General features: G+C 37.1%; 1 protein-coding gene across 3 annotated transcripts in view; it reads left to right on the forward strand.

Annotated features, from left to right (window-relative positions):
* The window catches only part of oxr1a (oxidation resistance 1a), a gene marked incomplete at its 5' end in the record, with an annotated part of 162,380 nt that overhangs the window by 76,730 nt on the left and 71,911 nt on the right, over positions 1–13,739 (forward strand). The gene's annotated exons all lie outside the window — the stretch shown is intronic.

Consider the following 13,739-nt stretch of genomic DNA (forward strand, 5'->3'; position numbering starts at 1 on the left):
TGTTACCAGCATCTCTTCCGCAGATTTACCCTTCTGGAACCAAATGATCTGTTTCTCGAGTTGGTCTGTGAAAAGTGAGAGCCGAAAGATTCTGTAACTTAACAAAGCGGAGTTACAAAGTGGCGACAAATGCTTGACATGTGGTCAATAACTGACACAGAATGAGCAGAATTATATGGCGGTGTCCTTTTAATGTCATGTGGAGGAGGATATGAGCTACATCATAGTAGCTCTAGAAAGGTTAAGTCAAGCATTAAAGCAACAGGGTGGAACTGATTGTAAATCAACATCCTAACAGCTCAGACACGCATTAACCCAAACAGATGAAATCTAGAGGACGTCTATCATTCTTGTAGATGTAATTTTTTTTAGAAATTAATACTTTAGTTCAGCATTGACACATTAATTTGATCAAAAGTGACAGTAAATACATGTATAATGTTGCAAAATATTTCTATTTTAAATAAATATTCTTTTGAGCTATCTTTGGTATTCATCAAAGAATCCTGGGAAAAAAATGATCACAGTTTCCACAAAAATATTGAGCAACACGACTGTTTTCAACATTGCTAACAATAAGAAATGTTTATTGAGCAGGAAATCGCCACATTAGAATGATTTCTGAAGGATTAAGTGACAATTCAGCTTTGCCATCACAGGAATAAATAACATTTTAATATATTAAAATAGAAAACAGATATTTTAATTAGTAATAATATTTCACAATAACCAACTTTTTTATTGTATTTTTCGACCCCAAACTTTTGAACGATAGTGTGCATGCTGTATAAGGACTTGTATTGAGCTAGTTCACTCAAATAAATCACCTGAATGAACTGAATCACTAAAATTTTATCTTTCACTTCATTTGAAAGATAGAGGGGATACTTTAGGATAGCATGTTTGATTATTCCCTCAGTTTGCTTAACTGGGTCGGTATTGGAAAAAGTGCTCGGTTTTGAAAACTCTTGTTGAGATAATAGCATCATACTTTTTGTTAGTTACTGCCCTGCTCTCAATGCTCTCCATGTCTAACTAGATTGGCAGTCACAGTAACTCTCAGACGAAGGCACAGAGATTCATGGATTAGGCCGTGGGGTGGAATGAAAACTGTTTGCTTTCCTGGAGGTGGTTCTGCATCCAGGGCTGAATTTACTGCTGCATTCCCCTCGGAAGGATTGGTGCCGCTGGATTTATAACCAGTGCTGTATAATTACGCCCCCCTCTCTCTCTCTCTCTCTCTCTCTCTCTCTCTCTCTCTCTCTCTCTCTCTGTATCTCTATCTCTCTCTCTCTGTATCTCTCTCTCTCTGTATCTCTCTCTCTCTCCTCTCCCCTCTCCACAGGGACCTCACCCTCTTGATTTCCCCTCTTTCCCCCCTTGATTCTCCCTCTGTTCCCCTCTCCTCAAAACTCGGCTCATGTGCATTGTGCTGACCAGGGATGGATTTTTAGGGGCCAAGCACTGAAAGTGTGTAGGCACCTCTTGAAATAATTCTTCTTCTTCTTCTTCTTCTTCTTCTTCTTCTTCTTCTTCTTCTTCTTCTTCTTCTTCTTCTTCTTCTTCTTCTTCCTCTTCCTCTTCCTCTTCCTCTTCCTCCTCCTCCATTTGGAAGTCTTTGGAAGTCTATGGCAGCCCATGGAACCGCTTGCGGGAAAGTTATGAAATTTGGCACACTGATAGCAGACAGTCTGAACAGTCACCATAGCAAATTTGGAGTCTCTAACTCAATCCCCCTAGCGCCACCAACTGTCCAAAGTTTCACTCATGGTTTATGGTAACTTTTGAACCATAAGGGCTAGAAACAAAATTGGCCCAAGACGATTCGATTGCATCATATGACGTAATTTTCCGTCATAAAAATCCTTCCGCCATTCCACTTTTTTGAACTCGTCCAAGACGGTTGCTCTGATTTTCACGAAAATTGAACCAGATCATCTTCAGTCCATGCCAACAAAGAGTTATGGAATTCAAGTTGATTTGTCAAACAGTTCTTGAATACTGCACAAGCTAATTTTACGTATCACTTGCAAAAACAAACGTAAGGCTGTATCTCCGCAACATTTTATCGTATTCAGACCAAACTTGGTACGTCATCACAAGCATGACTTGAGGCTACATGCTGCGTTTTGGCACAGCGCCACCTACTGGTCCGGAGATACAAAAAATGGCTATTGGCTATTTGATAGTAAGTGGCAAAAGAATCCAAAGTCACCCTTGGGTCATTTTTGTATGCTCTCATTCTTATAAATGTCTATAACTCCAAACAAAATGAGATATTTGACACACACATGTATGGGCTCACTCTGAGAACACATAAAAAAAAGTGGTGGAATTGCGCCACTTGGTGGCGCTATAATAGAACAAAACAAGGGCATTGCCATTAATTACAATATAATATCATGATATTAAATGCAACACTTTACGAATGCATTAGTGTACTGTTACAAAACTCAGTATGTATCTTGATAATCCATTAAATCATATTTTTAGTTACTTTTGCCTAAAATTATCTTTAAATGTCTTTTAATTTCTCATTGTTGCAGTTGGTCTGACACTCCAAGTCATGTTGGCATGTTTCGTTGTCTTCTTTGCGCTTGGCCCCGGTAATTGCTGCTTGCAGCTATATTTATTGATTATTATTGATTAAGGGGATTTTAATTGAGGGGCAAGCAGTTTTCCCTGTGGTTTTGCCTTCCTATCGATTGAACCCCTCGCTGTGTGAAATAAGTTCTTCCAGTCCTCATAAAGGCTGATATTTGTTTTAGTTTCCTTGTGCGTTTACTGTGCAGGGTCACGTCAGACAGATTTCTGTACTTGTGTACTGAAACTTGAATTCCTAGATTATTGTTTTCCTTATCTTTTCATCATTATTGCCAAAAGTAAGTGTAAATCAAGCTTAAAGCCTGAAATTCTGCTCAAATACATCATAAATGATCTGTTTGGTTTCAGTGTTGAGTGCATTTGTGGCTTGAGTCCATTTCTAATGTAATTCAAGGCACTAAGAAAAGTTTTCCACTGTTACACTGAATAATATCTTACACTCTTTGCTTGTTATAGTCTTTGGCTGGTTAGAAAAAAACTTGTCTGCATATTGTCATTGGATAATAGTGATCTATGAACTCATTTTATATACGTGAACATTACTTAATTTAAAGGTGCGTGGTAGCTTTTATTGTTTTATTTTGAGGTGAAAAGTTAGACCATTGGGTTTACATGCCCCTGTCAGAAAGTTGCTTTTTTTAATAAGAATTTATGGTAACACAACACTTTAGTTTAGGGTCCAATTCTCACTTTTAACTGGTTGCTGCTTAGCATGCATTAAATTGGCTGTTTATTAGTGCCTATAAAGCACATATAATGCCTTATTCTTCATGACCATATTCTACATCCCTTAATTCTACCCAATACCTAAACTTAACAACTATACCCTACTAACTATTAATAAGCAGTAATTAGGAGTTTATTGAGGCAAAAGTCGTAGTTAATAGTGAGAATTGGACCGTAATCTAAAGTGTGACCGAATTTATTATTTAGTAATTTTATAGATTAGATGTACTTTTTAAACATCTTCATTATTCATCATAACGTAGTGGAATAATTTAACCTGCATTCTTTCTGCATGTTTTTTACAATTATATGCTACGTCAGTTAAAAATATAGACCTACTGTATGTGGAATTTATTTAATTATATACAGATGCATTTCCTTGACTGCACTTCTGTTATTTGATTTGTCTGTCATTATTCAATTATTAAAGCAAATGTCAAACTAAACTGTCAAAAATGCAGTCATTTATATAGACTTTACATAAATGTTTTGATATTATAAAATTATATCAGATGATGATTGGGATAAGTTTACATCATCTATCATTGGGAGACAATGGCACCCTTTCATGCTTTTCTAATTTAGCTATAAGAACTAAATTAGCTAATTTTCTATGCATTTCATTTAAAAAAAATATATAGGCCTATTGTATGATGCATCATTATGCTAAAGTAATCTCTAAATATGTTGCTTGTATTTCAAAATGAACAATATATTTTCATAATATGAGCGTTTTAAAGCAGTGGAAAAACTTATAGACCAAATCAGCTGAAGGGTCATTATATGGTGTCTTTCCGGTCCTGAAATGAGAGACATCTTTGTGATTGTAGCCTCATAGTCTTGATTACCCTCTGCCACCCTGAGCCTCTCACCAGCAACATCCACCTCCATCCTCTTTATCACAAGCACTTGTCCGTTTCTTTTCTCTTAATCAGCGCAGGAATGAAAGGAGACAGGCGTTAGGCCATTATAATTCATGCACCAGCGCTTAACATAATGATGAAAAATATGAGCATGTCCTTCTGAAAGTGAAAGCAATTAATTCCCCCTGCAGAGTTCTGGAGAAGATTCTGACACAGCGGTTAGCATAAGATTGAACGTGTTTTGTTTACATCAGCCTCATATCTGTGTTTCTCCCACAACATCCTGCTGGGTTATTATTTGACCACACAACTGAGTGAAGCTTAGTGTTTTAATAAATTGGCCAGACAAAGATGCTAGTGCATTTCCGACGGTTCTTTCTTTCTGTTCTACTACTGAGCTCACATTTTCAAATAGATTATTTTAGATATATTTTTACACACAGTATATTTCAAAATATAGTCAAAAATATTCCAAATATAGATTTTAAAATATATTAACATGAATTTACTTTCGATAAGTTTTAGTTACTTATTTCCCTATATATTTTTGGATATTTTCTGTTTCCAGTATTGTCCTATATTTTTTTAAGTATATTTCAAAATAGACAAACAGTTGGCAAAACTATGTTGCAAATATAGATTTTAAAATATTTTCAATACATTTTGGCTAATCTAAAATATATTTTATGATTGGACAATATTTTGCCATTTTAAGGTCAAGTTTAAACAAAATATATTTTCATTTAACAAAAATGAAGACTTAGCATAGTTTCCTAAACGTTAAACCATACTGTATGTCTGTGGAGGCTGTAGGGATGCAGTGGGCTGTTAACGTGTGTGTACACTGTGTGAGTTAGGACACTCGAGAGGTCGTGAGCCATTGCACACGTTACGAGTCGGTTAACATGATAACCGCATCAAAGCAGGCATGACTGTATCAGCGGCAATCATCTGAGCTTTCGTGATAAACACAGAGACTGGAGCTTTCAATGTTGCTGGTGTTGCTATGTGATGTGGATGTATGATTTGCCAATAGGGGACACTGGTCAAAATCAGGCCGACTCCCAGAATTTTTTATCTCAGGAAAAATCGCATGGAAATCGTTGATGCTCGTATGGTCACAGCTTGCATTGTGTGAGAGGAATTACAAGCTGAGCCGAGTACCTTACGACCACCTGATCATTTTTAAACATGTTTAAAAAAAATTGTAGAGTCGGCCCATTTTTGACCAGTATATAGGCTGTCCCCTATTGCCAAATCATACACAACCACATCATATACTCCTGGGGCCGTATTCACAAAGAATTTTAAGGCTAAAAGTAGCTCCTAACTGGCGAATTTAGGAGCAACTCCTAAAAATAATGGGCGTGTCACTCCTAACTTTAGGACTCCTATTTTTTTTCACTAAGAGTAATTCACGAAGCATTTTAGCCCTAAAAGTAGCACCTAAGTCTGGGACAGCTTAAAAGAAGTCGAGAGGACTCCTAACTCACTAAGACCTATTTACAAACCGCTTTTTGTGGCATTTCACGTTGCGATGTTTTGAAATGCGTATGCGGCGGCTACAGGAGCTTCCAATCGCGAGGGAACAATTTTGCATTGTAGGCATAACTAGGGATGCAATAACGCCATCAACAACAACCAAAACTAGGCTACTCATTGCATGTAAACTAATTGTAATGTATCATTGTGAATCAAATTAAAATGTTCTTCTCTTTGCAAATGTAGGCAGAGGCATATAGTGACAGATTAATTCAATAATGTTGCAAAGATATTGCATCAATCCATATGTTTCATTAGGCTACTAGGCTATTTGTTTTGCCTTACTCTTTATTCATTTAGGCTATTTATTCAGTTATTCATCATCTTCCGTCCTTCGCACTACTTGTGCAGCGCACGCATTCTCAGACCTGTCACCTGTCACTCATCATCGTAGGGGAGGTGTTTGGAATCATTCCCGCGTTACAATCATCAGCCAATCAAGGTGGTCACTTCAGTCAAGCTCGTGCATGAGTAATGACGTCATCCATAGCAACAAAGACTCACTCTTAGTTTAGGAGTTGTCATTTTTCTTTACTAAGAGTAGGTCTGAAAGGCGTTGTGAATAACTTTTAAGAGAAAACTCCTAGCTAAAATATTTTAGTGCGATTTACTCCTAGTGGTAAGATAAAATGCTTTGTGAATACGGCCCCTGAACATTATTATAGCCATGTGGCTACAACCCTACAGTGTGCATACACATACAAACACACACACACACACACACACACACACACACACTCTCTCTCTAGTGGTTTTGTTGAAGGAAATGGCTGTACTGTTATCTGCTTTTCATCAAATCATTTGCAAACTAGTCTTTTTTTATCTTCTTTCTCTTTTCTGAAGCAACACTGAAAGCTCCAGTGTCCATGTTTAGCACGAAAGCTCATGCGATTGCCACCGGCTCGCCGTGCAGTACAGTCGTGCGGTGCCGTGTACCAGCTGCTTTGACACGATTATCAGGTTAACTGGCTCGTAACGTGTGCAATGGCTCACAGCCTCCCGAGTGTCCGAACTTGCACAGTGTACGCCCACCCATACATGTTTAAAAATTATCGGAGGTCGGGAGGTGCTCGTAACGTTCCCAGCTCGGCTCGTAGTTCCTCTCCCACAGTGCGAGCCTCGACCATACGAACATCAACGATTTCCACATGATTTTCCAGAGAGACACAAAAAATCTGCAATTTTTTAGGGGCCTGCAAGCCCCTACAACACCAAATATCCTAAAGTGTACGCCCGGCTTTAGGCTGTGATGTGGATCAGATCAGTGCAGTCGTGTGTTATAAGTAGGCTAAAGGTCCCGGCTCTCCTGTATATCTTCAGGAAGTGCAAGTAAGAGATGGAGACCATTTTCAAATCAAGATTTAATGTATTACCATGATAACTGCGTATTCTGTTTCCAGGTTGATGAGCCAAGAATCCCACTTTTCAGAATCACGATGCTTTTCCCAGGAGGTTGGTTGTTTGTTCAGGTGTCCCACAATTCTAATGCCTCCTTTGGACTTTGAAGCTAAACCCTTTGTGCTCTGTAACCAGGACAGATATGACATAACCATATCAGCTACAGAAAAAAACAGAGCGGGATGGAAAAAAATCCTGATGCCAAAATGAACACAATTCAGTATGACGAGAGGCTTATCCGCTAAAAATAGCTTTGTCTTCCTGATGTGATTTTCTTTCTTTGTACAGGGATTTTTCCTTCACAAATGCCATCAGGAAATGCCTGCCGTTAAAGCTGCCTGCCATCCCCTTGTGTACAGGACTGAATGCATGTGACTGCCAGTGATGCCTTCATTTTGTAGAGTCCAATAGTCACGACCCCATGTAGGGTCACCAGTGATACAGGTGGTGTTGTGGGAGATTTTTGTGAACTGATTCTAATTTTAATATACCTTTCGTTTGCACAGTGTGATTTAAAACATTTATTGTGTTGCAGAACAACCCCTACACATAGATTTGGTTAACACTTTTGAGTGATGATGCTAACTAATCACTTTATCAGTGAACTGATTCATTGAAAGGGACAGATTGAAGTTTTTCAGCAGTTTTGCACTGAAATTTAAACTGAAACCATATTTCATTATTATTTGATTGATTATTTTTGCAATTCTGTCTTTAAAGGTAGTGTGGTACAAAGTATGACACGGGTCCTGCTGGTCAACCGAAGTGCTTAACAGAACATCCGACCCGTTGTCCGGCAGTAACACTAATTTAATTCCGTAAATGACCAGACCCATTTGACGGAGAACGTGAGCGGAACTGCACCTACTTGCGGTTGTCTCTCTTGAAACTCGACAGTGTATACGTGGCTGTTGGTCCTCTAAGCAGCATGAAAAATAAAACTTCTATTCTAATTTTAGATTGACTATATACAAAAGGTGAGCAAAGAGCGATCCCTTTATAATCACTGATTCTGGCAATCACTTCAATTCAACACGATTGGCATAATGCTCAGACAGCGGTACAAAACATATTTTAAATATAAACCTTTGACAGTCTTCAGAGCGTAAACACAGATATGCAAGGGACCATCTGAAAGCAGCAGCCTCAGCGTGTACCGAATTGGGTTGAAATAGTCTTGGCTATTTGATACCTGACCTACAAATGACAATGTAAATATTCTTCTCCCTTTACATCAAATATTAGCATTTGGGTACCCGCTAACGTCCAGGACTCTGGTGTAATATGTCAAATATTTAGAGTATACACAACAATTTAGAGGTTTGGGGTTGTTAATATTTTTTAACGTTTTTGACCAAGTCATTTATTTGATGAAAAATACAGTAAAAAAAGTAACCTGAAATATAGTTACAATGTAAAATAACGGTTTTACGGAGAATTTTTTTTTTTTTTTTTTTTTTTTTTGTGTGTGATGACACCTGAAATAATTCTTATAGACTGATTTGGTGCTCAATAAACATTTCTTATTATCATCAATTTTGAAAACTTTTTTGGAAACCGCAGTACATTTTTTGACGGATTCTTTGAGGAATAAGAATAGATGAATAAAAAGTTTAAAAGAACAGCATTTATTTTAAACAGAATTTGAAATAGATTTTTTTGTAACAATCTAAAAGTCTTTAATTTTATTTAATTTTTTTTATTTCAATTTTATGCATCCTTGTCAAATAAAAGTATTAATTTCTTTAAAAAAAAAATACATATCACTCAACCAAACAGAACTGCAAAAATAATGATTGTTTGCAAAGTTTTGTGCATGAAGTTTTTTGTTGATCTAGCAGATAATTGGCTGAGTCCAGCGATTGGTTGCTGTAATGACAGTTTACCAGATGATTGGTTGCTGTGACAAGAGTCTAGCTGATGATTGGTTGCTGCGACAAGTTCAGCAGTTGATTGGTTGCCGTGTGCGTCTATGCAGTCACTTGTGTTTGATGAATGCAGTGTGTAATTGCAGTCCCTGATTCTCACTGCAATGGCTAAGCAACTGCTGAGGTCAATTGAGCAGAAAAGTTCAAATAGCCTCATTAAAAACACTTCTGTCTGCTGATGTGAAAGATCTGACTGATGCCTCTCATGATTGCACATATTTAAAACTTTAATGCCTCAGTTGATGGATCGTTATGCATTTGTGTCTTTAGTGAAATGATTAATTCTCTTGATATTCTACTAAGATGCCATTCAAGGCCAGACTGAGTCATTTGCATTTGTCTTGTGAATATTCATTTGTTTCTGTGCAGTTTGGACAGCATAATCATCTGTTAGATGGTGCTGTCATCTGAGAGAGGGAAAGCAGTACTTTTGTCTTTGAGGCAATCATACACCTGACCAGCTATCCACCTGCATGAAAGCCTTCCACCTGTGTGCTGTGCTGTGCCTCAGGTGAAGTGTGTGATTTCTGCTCCATTGGCAGCAACAAACTGTAGGCTATGGCATTATTGCTAAAAAAATATGCCTATTTTTCAGATTTATAGTAATATTCAATATGTATCTCAATATGTATGCATTTGCGATTAAATAAACTGGGATTTTTTTTTCCATCCTCTCAATCAGAGGAAACTTTTTTCAGCCAAACAGATGATATTTGATATGTGCACCAATTTTTTTTTTTTTATTCTATATAAGTGTGTGTGTGTGTGTACAGTTTATTTATTATTTTAACAGTTTTGATTTGGGATTTAAAACATTTAGAAAAACATTGTGATGTAAAATTGATAAGAAATATAATATTCTGGACTATTTTTGTGTGACTAACTAAGTTATTGTATGTAATCAACTTTGTACAGTGTCAAAAAAGTTGAAAACTGAGACCTATTATGATGACATCTATTCTAGTGCTCTCATATTCCCCAAGGAGCTGCACTGGGATAGGAGAAAGCAAATTACCATCCAAAAAATTCCCACACAAGGAAAATGGAAGGAAATGAGAAATGTTTCAGGCATTGAATGTCATACATCCATACTGTATGCTGTATTTCATCTCCACATTCACAATCTCTATACAATTCCTTCCTCTGCTCCACATTTTGTGTCATAAATAACATTTCACTTTATCTTTTATCACAAATACAGCTGTTGTACGGGAGACAGTCCGTCTGCCGTAATCTGATTGTATTTAGTGCTCATTCATTACAGCAGCAGAGCTTCACTGCCTTCTCTATTAACTGCATCTGCCCAGCCGGACTGAGTTTTTGCTCCATTTGTGTCTGTCTAATTGGGCCTGTAAACTGTGAGGCTAAGGGTAATGTGCAGATGTTCATCCTTGTGTTGATGTGCTGTGTGTGCGTGCATGTGTGTGTGGTGTATGGACACATTCAATGTAGAGATGGCAGTTCTGGTAGTGGTTTAGTAATGAGATCCATCTCGACTACATGCAAAAAAAGATTTTCAGGTACTTTTCATCTATATCATCTCTTCCAACCTGATCTCACAGGAAATCCTAACTATGTTACAAGGTAGAAATTTGGTATGAACAACTTTGTTTCGTGCTTCATTTGTGGAAAATATTCCACATACTGTATATGGCAGCAAAAGCAGTTTCAATTCACAGGGCCCAGAACAAATTGTTGTTGGTGGGTTCCTGCTCCCATAGGCTTAAATGAGTAGGATGTACCATAGAGGACCATAGAAGGCTCCCTGACAAAAGCAGTTTGAAGATTTTTGAGTCTTAAATGTTTGTATGTCTTTGCACGCCTCTTACATCAGTGAGGATCAGACTGTTCTTACAATTTAATTTAAGCCTTATGTTACAGTTCCTTATGAATTTACTGGCAGATTGGCAAGTATCTCCATTTAATTTACTCATCAAAGGCAATTTTTCTTGCATTTGGTGCTGGGTGAGTGTTAATTTTAGACCCTTGTTGACTGCATTCAATAATTAGGGACCTATAAAGTGTTATTGGTTACAGTGATACACACTCACCGGTCACTTTAAGTACACCTTGCTAGTACGACCCTCTTTTGCCTTCAGAGCTGCCTTAATTCTTTGAGGCTTAAATTCAACGAGGTGCTGGAAACATTCCTCAGAGATTCTGGTCCATATTGACATGAGAGCATCACGCAGTTGCTGCAGATTTGTCGGCTGCTCAACCATGATGCGAATCACCTGTTCCACCCCATCCCAAAGCTGCTCGATTAAGATCTGGTGACTCTAGATGCCATTTGAGGATAATGAACTCATTGTCATGTTTAAGAAATTAGTTTGAGATTATTTAAGCATTGTGACATGGTGCTTTATTCTGCTGGAAGTAGCCATGATCTGAAGCAATACTCAGGTAGGCTGTGGTGTTTACGCGATGCTCAATTGGTACTAAGGTGCCTAAAGTGTACCAACAAAATATTTCCCACAACACCACCACCAGCAGCCTGAGCCTAACCATGGATCCATGCATAAGGAAAAATCCTGCCTTATTCTCATTTGGAACGTTTGATGAATCACTATAAATATCCAATGGAGAACAACTGAACTAATTCAGTGTGCTCCTTATTATTTCCCCAGACTCTCTTCAATTGAAAGAGAAGAAGGCGTCCAATGAACACTGTGTACAATGAGAGTAGAGAGGAATATTGGATGGGAGGGAAGTCCTGCTTTAATCACCCTCAACTAATAGGGCTTATTTTATTTCTCGTCTGTGAAATGAGAATGATAGATCTTTCATAAGGCCGATCAAATTAAACTGTTCTTTAATTACAGCTGAGCTTGTGGAGAACATCGAATCAATAGGATGTTTCTGTATCTGTGTTGAGTCTAGCAGAACCTCTTATTATATAAGAAATAATTTAATGACATGCTGGTTTTTGAACTGCCATCCAATTACAGCATAACAAGGGCTCTTTTTTAGCTTCTGTGTGCCCTTAAAGGGATAGTCCAAAAAATGAAACTGAAATATAAATAGAATTTTTGGGGATTTTTTTTTTTTCTCCTAAAAAAAAAAAAAAAAAAGAGTAGTCCATACAAATTGATCACTTTATTCCAAGTGTTCTGAAGCCATACAACAGCTTTGTGTGAGAAACAGAAAGAAATTTAGATTCTTACTCGTGGAATAATATTCTAAATTTCTCTTTTTGAGATCCACTGGAGAAAAAGTAACCGCTTAGAATGACATGAGGCTGAGTAAATAGAGAATTTTCATTTCGGGCAGTGTTGTTAATGTTCACTAAAACTGCTAACAAACTGTTTTCAGTAATTGAAATAAAGCTGAAATAAATTATACATATTTCATGAAAAAAAAAAATGAAAATTAGAAATGTTGCTTTGGCAGCTAACGAAGTTGAAGTACTAAAATTACTAAAACTAAAATCTAAATAAAAATAAACAAAAAAAATGTACTAATAAAAATGACACAAGCACATTACTAAAAACTAAAATGAAAACTGAAAATATAAAAAATAAAAGCTAGTTCAAAATACTAACACATACTACTAAAATAACACTGATAGGGTTAATTACTCCACAGTTCCTGCACTAAACAGTTAAACCAATTAGAGGAATGATAAAATACCAGGTCAGGATGATGAGGAAGTTTCATCCGTCAGATGCACCTTTATTGTGCTGTTTTCCTCTAATCACAGTTGTTTTGGCTTGGTGTCAGAACTTTCTGGCTTCAGTGTTACTCAGATGATGACTTTCATCAGCAGTGGTTTTTATGCATGTCATCTTTGTTGCTAAACGTGGCACAAATCTAGCAGGGTGTAACATTATGGCTGACCAGCAGATGGAGTTTCACTCATGTCCTTTTTTGGGATTTTGGGATCTGTGTAAATTTGGCCTGAGAGGCACATTTCATTTGTCACCCTTTGGGATGTAATTAACTTGATGAATTAAAAAGACACTGAACAATCTTTGCAATTAGCAGACGCTCTCATATCATCAGATGAGCTGTATAGATGTTGTTGGGGAGGTGGAGATACAAATCCGTTTCCCTGCAAGCTGTTTTCATCAAGTTAAAATATAATTGTGACTCTCTGCATAATTACAGCATGTTTGCCTAATTTACCCCCTCTGAATTCAAGGTTTACTGTTATTTTGGGATGCTACTGAGATAGGTGATCATGTGATAGCAGTGTGTCAACCACCTTCAAAAGTGTGCCTGAGGCATGGTAAAATCATACAGCATGCCATGATCATCTGGGACTGGGAAAAAAGTGTTTTAAGTAGGGCTAAGGCACAACACTTTTCACAATTTACTGCTTCAAAACAGCATTTAAAAGAATTTAAATAAATAAAGATTTAAACCTCACAAAAATATATTAGTTATGTAGTTTGAAGTGGTTTGAGACTCGATTATTTCTAAGATAAGATCTGTTTTACAGTTTATTTTACTTGGTAGCTACTCCAACAAGTAACTTCGAAGACAATATTAGTGTCCACTGTATTAAAATATTACCAGGTCAATCATGCACGATTGGGTAGACTATACTGTGTTTTTGTACCGTACAGGCTACTGTATGTTCTAGTAACTATGTTTGTTGTTTAGGACCAATTTACGAACACAAAAATCCTCGTAAAACTAGCCAATAAACAAAACACTCTAAAAAAAAAAAAAGGCT

Source organism: Squalius cephalus, assembly GCF_949319135.1.
Source record: "Squalius cephalus genome assembly, chromosome: 15".
Lineage (NCBI taxonomy): Eukaryota > Metazoa > Chordata > Actinopteri > Cypriniformes > Leuciscidae > Squalius > Squalius cephalus.